We start from the raw sequence: 6,660 nt of genomic DNA, 5'->3' as shown, positions 1-6,660 counted from the left end.
ACTTATCAAGTACAAATATGTGTTGTGCAATCGGCAGCAATTTGTATCACATCAAAAAAAGCTAAAGTGACAGAATGAATGATTTAGTGGCATCTAGTTGTGAAGTTGCACATTGCCATCAACTAAATAGCCTTCCCTTCACCCTTCAGTGGCTGTCACTTTAGTATAAATGTGTATAAGGCCTTAGATCCTCTGCTTGACATTTCAAAAATAGGTTCTTTGAGTACAAGGTCGCACTCCCTCTGGAAATGTAACAATAATAATTAAAATATGCTTACATACTGCACAGCTAATAAGCACCCTAAATCCCACACACTGGAAAAAAGTAGGACAGGGTGCAAAAAAGGCTTGAATCGTGCAAAGATATCTTATATTACTTATATTACTATCAAAATTAAGTTATCATGGACACTAATGGGTGATGGCAACATGAAGATGTAGCTATGGATACATATCAGTCAGTAAATCATGTCCGCGATGTTTGCTCAAGCAGAGAAGAAAGTTGTCCTGTTCGCGTGAAGTGACTTGTTGGTGAAACTTGCTACAATAAAGTGTGTAATGTGCTCAAGATGGAGACTTCACATTGTTCGGTGCCTGTTGGGTTTGACACTTTATTCTCCAGAGGTTAACAGCACTGAAGGAGAGCTGTATTGGATGCCAGCTTAACAGGAGTGCAATCTGGATTGGTATTTAAAAGATAATGGTAAGGCAAAAACCAATTAGCTTTGTGCTCTGTGGCTGCCACACGCTCACAGCTGTTGTCAGTGCAATTACAGGGTCACTACCACTGCCAGGTAGAAGCCTATAGCTTGACACCAGCCAAGCTAGTTTTGCTGCAGAGCTAATTACAGAGATGATTATTGCTGAGCAGTGGATAACTTTTCCTTCAGAGTTTTAGTTTTGATTATTTGTTATCTTTTATCTCTAATAAACAGTACTTTAGCAATGTCCTCCTCCCCAGCATTTGCTGATCAGAGCAGAACCCCAATTAAGACTGGATCTAATTCTATGATAAGAAAGATAGATTTCATTGTTTTTGTGTTTTATCATGTTTCTTAAACCAAATTGAGAGTCTCATGAGGTTATGAGACACAAATTATTTGCAGGTCTATATTACAGTTACCAGATGCCAATTCTGGTTTCCTTCATTAAAGTCTCAGTTATTAGTTGCCTACACATCAACCACCCTCTATAATCTTAAAGGACTCACATGGCTAAAAAGAGATGCAGATTATCTAATACCACCGTAGCCCCTGTGGCTTTATGAGAAGACTGCATTGAGCAACTGTAACTTTTAAGAACCTGCTTCACTTTAGCATAGTTAAATTATTCTGCATACGACATCATGCAAACATTCAAATATAGACAAAAGATTTCTACCATTAACAGTGATCTTTTTCAGCCTGGTCTCTTGGTATAATGTGAAAAAGTTAGTTTAAAAAAAAAAAAACTAACTTAAATAAATGCAATTCAACTCGACTGTAATTCAGCTGTTTCATGCCTACATCATGCACAGTTAGGTCCATAAATTTTTAGACAGTGACACATTTTTTTTTTTTTAATTTTGCTTCTGTACACCACAGCAGACCATTTTAAGTCAAACAACAAAGATGGGATTGAAATACAGAGTTTTAGCTTTAGTTTGATGGGTTTAACAAAAGTATGGCTGCCAGATGAACTAGACCACTACTCTTTACTGATGATGTGACGGCTCATAGAAGTAGCAGGATGAAATCTGAAGCTTGCTATGCGATAATCTTAAATGCCAACTACAGCTACAACACTGATCAGACTGAGCTTCACAATGGAAATACACAATGACCCAAAGAACACTGCAAGAGCAACCCAACAGTTTCTCAAGGGAAAGAAATGGGATATTCTTCAATGGCCAAGTCAGTCCCCTGATCTCAACTCAGCAGAGCATGCTTTCCTGTAGGTAGATGATGGACAGCTGTAATTACTAAACAAGTAATGCAATAATTTTGTTAAATTCTTGAATCAAAGCTGAAAGTTTGCGCTTTAAACACATCTTGACTTGATTTAAAATGCAATGTTGTGGTGTGAAAAATTATAACAAAAGCGTAATTTAAAAAAAACAAAAAACAAAAAAACAACCTATGGACGCCACTGTTTGATGTTGCAAGCAAGAAAAATGAGCTTTTAAGAAGAGGCAGTTTTTGTTGTTGAACCAAAACCATGATCTTTTTATAAATATAACCCAGTTTCTTTGATCCTAAACATTTCCTAAAATTAAGGGCTTCTACAGCAGAAAACTTGACACATACTAACACCAACCCATCAACTCCTCCAACCTCCAGATGTCTACTTGATTGCCCTTTTAACTGCACAAGAAAAAGAATGTGTACAAGGACATGTTAAATGTGATAATTTCTAACATCATTTAATTTAAGCAAAGCCGTTGCTTTATTACTATAGTCTTTTTTTGTTTTAAATCTACAGTCATAACTGCCATTCTTCCCTCTCAATTGACTTTAACTATGACAAAATGAAGACTTTAAGGAACACCTCATGCATCTGTTCACCTTTGATTGGATTGAGGCTTGTGTTTCCATGGCTACCTGGAAAAGTCTAAGACTGATGAGCACTAAAACAGAAATAAGGCCTTCAGTCTGAATCCCATGAAACCAAACTTTGAGAGTTGACAGCCAGCACACAAGGTGAACTTCCTACAATACAACACTTTGCAGGACAGTCTATCATTAACCAGAAGACAGCTTAATTAAAGGGATCAGAAGAAGATATGTGGAATATAGCTTGACATTTTAACTGCTCTTAAAAGTGCCTTCTTTTGGCATGGCTATAAGATGAACAAAGGTTATTACCAGGACATTAAGAAGGATAAAATGGTTTCAGAGACTCATCAGTTCACCACCATGGCTTTAATATATTCTCTGCCTTGTTATACATGGACTAAAAAGTCTCTAAATACCGCAAGATATAGAGCTTTTTCAAAATAGGCTTCAACTTTGACCATTGTTAAAGCTGTTCCACCCCTCTCTTTCCATGCCTTTCATCTACATCCATGCAAAAACACATTAGCGCTGATCTACAGGTGCAGATGGACACATACACAAAGAGCAAGAGAAAAACACTGTTTTTTTTATTTATTTATTTTTTAGCATTTAAGAAGCCAACCTAAAAGACTGTGAGTAATATTCGGCATATCTTTCCACATATTTGCATGTATTTCACATCCTCTCTTGCAGATGTACAGACACCCACACATGGCAGAACCAGCTGGCCATTAACAGCAGCAGGACTGTCCATAATGATTTCACCTGTCAAGTGTGATCCCGCCGCTGCAAACAGCAGAGTGCAATGGCCACCGGGAGTTTCAAGTCAGCGCTGACAAATGGTCAAGGTTGGCAGTGGATCAGGAGACTTGGGGCCTGTCTGACTTATCACTCTAGCAGCAGACACTATTACAGCCACTGGGTTTGTCTGCAGGCAGCTGTAGTCTCTCAGTCTTCTTCTCACTTGCTCACGCTGTCCCCCTCCTACTCCTTCTCCTCCTCCTACTCTGTCAGACGGTTTTTCTTTCTCCTTATCGCCTGCAATTCCAAACTGAAGTCAAAGATCCTTTATCGGAATGGCTCTTCAAAAATTAACAATACTGCCAAAACATGGGAACTTTTAAAAAGTGTACCCCAGTGAAAGATGACTGGGCATGCTTGCTTGCTTCTTGACAGCTCGCTTTACACTCATGCAATTGCACGTATTTAAAATTGTAGCTGTTCAAATATGACCAGAGTTTTTTTTAGTTTTGTTTTCCTTTTTCCTTTGTGCAGCTTGGGCTGATCCTGACAAGGGCCTGTAAGTGTAAGAAAAATTTGTTTGTCTCAGCTTCTTTTTTTTTTTTTAATAAATCAAAAATTCATAGAGTGTGTAGCTTGTTCCACCCAAACACCTAGGATTTTAGACATCCTGCACTGGGACATTGGAAGCAAAGGTATGACGCTGGAAAACGTTTATTCCAGCAGACTTATTCACTCGTCCCCTCGTGTTCATTTCCTTGTCTGAATAGATTTTATTGTTAGACCACTGGTTTCCTCAGACATGAGACCTGAAAGTTGCTTTTCTCATTGACCATGGCCGGTGGGAGCCAGTGAGGCATGTAATGGCATGCAGTAGGGAGACTAATGGAGGAAAGTGAGACTGTATGTAAATGCCTACAAGAAACTAGTAATGGTTTAAGTTTCAAAAAAAGAAGAGAAAGAAGAAGAAGAAAAAGAGTGAGTGATACTTTGGTGCCAGCATGGGACTGAGATCTGAGAAATGCAGAAGCCAAAGAACTGATTTGACTTAAAGAGGAAATGGGTAAAAAACATGCTACAGGTTGACTATGACCACACACTGTATATTAAAGATGGATGTCGCCATTGAGACATCCTCTATTAGTTTCTGGATGCAGCATTTTGAAGCCTTGAGAGTAGCTGGACATGAAGCAAGCTTGCTTAACAGGTTACATTAATACACTCTAATGGCACAATACATAGAAACATATATCTCCTAAGTAACAGACTCATTAAATACTACAAATGTACTCACCAAAATTGACTCACAAACATCTTGGCACACAGTAAGCCATATTATTTGTTGATGCATCTAAAATGCATCAACAATACAGCGGTATAGCGCTGAGGCCCAATTCTTCATGACTCAAATTAGCCGTGTTAGATAAAAGGTAACATGGGAGTGTATGGGTATTGATGCACTCGACTGACTTTTCCAGGGAACTGCATGGTTTGGCACATCTACTCTTCATATTGCTGTTACACGGTGTTGGTTGTAAATGAACAAAAGACCAAAACCTCAGTCGCATAATTTGCTTTTGAGATTCCTTTAATGTTACTGCTTAAAACTATTGTTACAAAACTGTAAGTACTAAGCAGGTGAACAAATATTTCATGTAAAGATTTTACCTAGACATGGAGGGAAGACTTGCTGAAGTTCAAGCTGAGCATGAGAATCAGAAAGAAAGAGGATTTCAGTGAGCTTTGAATGGCTTTGAAACTCATGATCTACTGAGATTTAGTAACTCAACCAACTCTTTAATTTACAGATGGGTGAAAATGACTTGTTGATATGAGGTGTGAGAGGAGGAATGGCCAGGCTGCTTTGAGCTGATAAGGAGGCAGAAGAGCATCTGCGAACACCGGACACATTGAACAAACTTAAAGCAAATGTGCCACAGCAGTGGAAGACCAGACCAGGTGCCACTTCTGTCATCTAAAAACAGGAAATTAAGGCTACGATTCATACAGGCTCACTAAACCAATAGAAGATTCGAAAGATGTTGCGTTGAGTTGAATGAGTATTGCTGCTGATCATGTTCATCCCATTCAACTTAGCTCACAGTACCTAGTGACCTTCACAATCACCATATCTCAAGCCAATAGGAGATTGAGAAAAGCCTTTAGGATATGATGGAATGGAAAAGTCACATTATGAATGTGTATCTAATGAATCTGCAGCTGTGTGATGCTTTTGTGTTAATATGTCCCAAAATCTCTCTGGAAGGTTTTGTATAAATTGATTAAAGGGTCTAGGTTTATGAGCAATTCATAAAACAAGAGAAAATCTCACAAGTCTTTAGCTCATCTGGGTGAAAATCACAGCACACTCTAAAATAAATTATCCAACACTGTCAACCAACACAACAAGCACAAATTCATTTGATGAAAGCAGAAGCCAAGAAAACAATGCAACAGTATTTTGAGCCTCACCTGTTGTACCAAAGCACCTTTTTCTTCTGCGCTGCTACAGATGTCTCCACCTTTGTGTGCTTCTATCTATTGTATGTCTGTTTCTCAGTCCTCTCACTCGTTTTCTTTTTCTCTCTCTGTCTGTGTTTCCCTCTTTGTCATTCTCAGTCTGCATTGCTGTTTCTGATGTGATTCATGCTTCTTCTTTTTTTCAACAAAACATTTGTCTGGTCTTTCTTAGGTACACACGCACACAAAAAAGATTGCAGGTCTGCTTGCATGATGGCTATTCAGGGAATGCCAGATACCTATTCAATAGAGTTGTTGTATAAAGGGAAAGGCTGTTGTTGTAAAGCATATTGTCAGTGAAAGAATGACAAATCCCTTTGTGATTGAAAGACTGAAATACCTGTAGGAATTGTTGTACTAGTCAAATAATTCTCAGGTGAATATGGTCTATAATTGTTTCCTCTTTCTGATCACTAGCTTGGGGGGGCAGAAGCTGTTATGTCTGTCTCCCAGTAATTACACCAGCCATTTTCATTGGTCAAAGAAATATGATGGCCATTTCTCTACAGTGGAAAATGTTTCTTTTACTATGAACAGACAAACTACTTTAAGGTGTAACAATCAGGTTAAGGCAGAAACGTTATAAGAGGCAGATATGGTTCCACGTTATCAATATGCAATAGCAACCAGAAAGACTTACCGCTTGAAGGACTTTGATCAAAGTCTTGCAAAAGTCCTTGACTTTTTTATCATAGCTAAAAGTCAAATGACACAGTTATAAGAGACTTTTGCACATGGTAGCATTTCAGAGGCAGTTAATAATTGTTTTATATAGCTATAAAAGTTCATTCAGCAGCCTTTTGCAGTGATTTACTGCTGAGTAGTTCTGTAGTATCCTGCATTTGCAACTTCTTTTGTGAGGCAA

Source organism: Simochromis diagramma, unplaced genomic scaffold (genome assembly GCF_900408965.1).
Source record: "Simochromis diagramma unplaced genomic scaffold, fSimDia1.1 OVJJ01000553.1, whole genome shotgun sequence".
NCBI classification, from domain to species: domain Eukaryota; kingdom Metazoa; phylum Chordata; class Actinopteri; order Cichliformes; family Cichlidae; genus Simochromis; species Simochromis diagramma.
Note: the sequence above shows the minus strand (reverse complement) of the source record.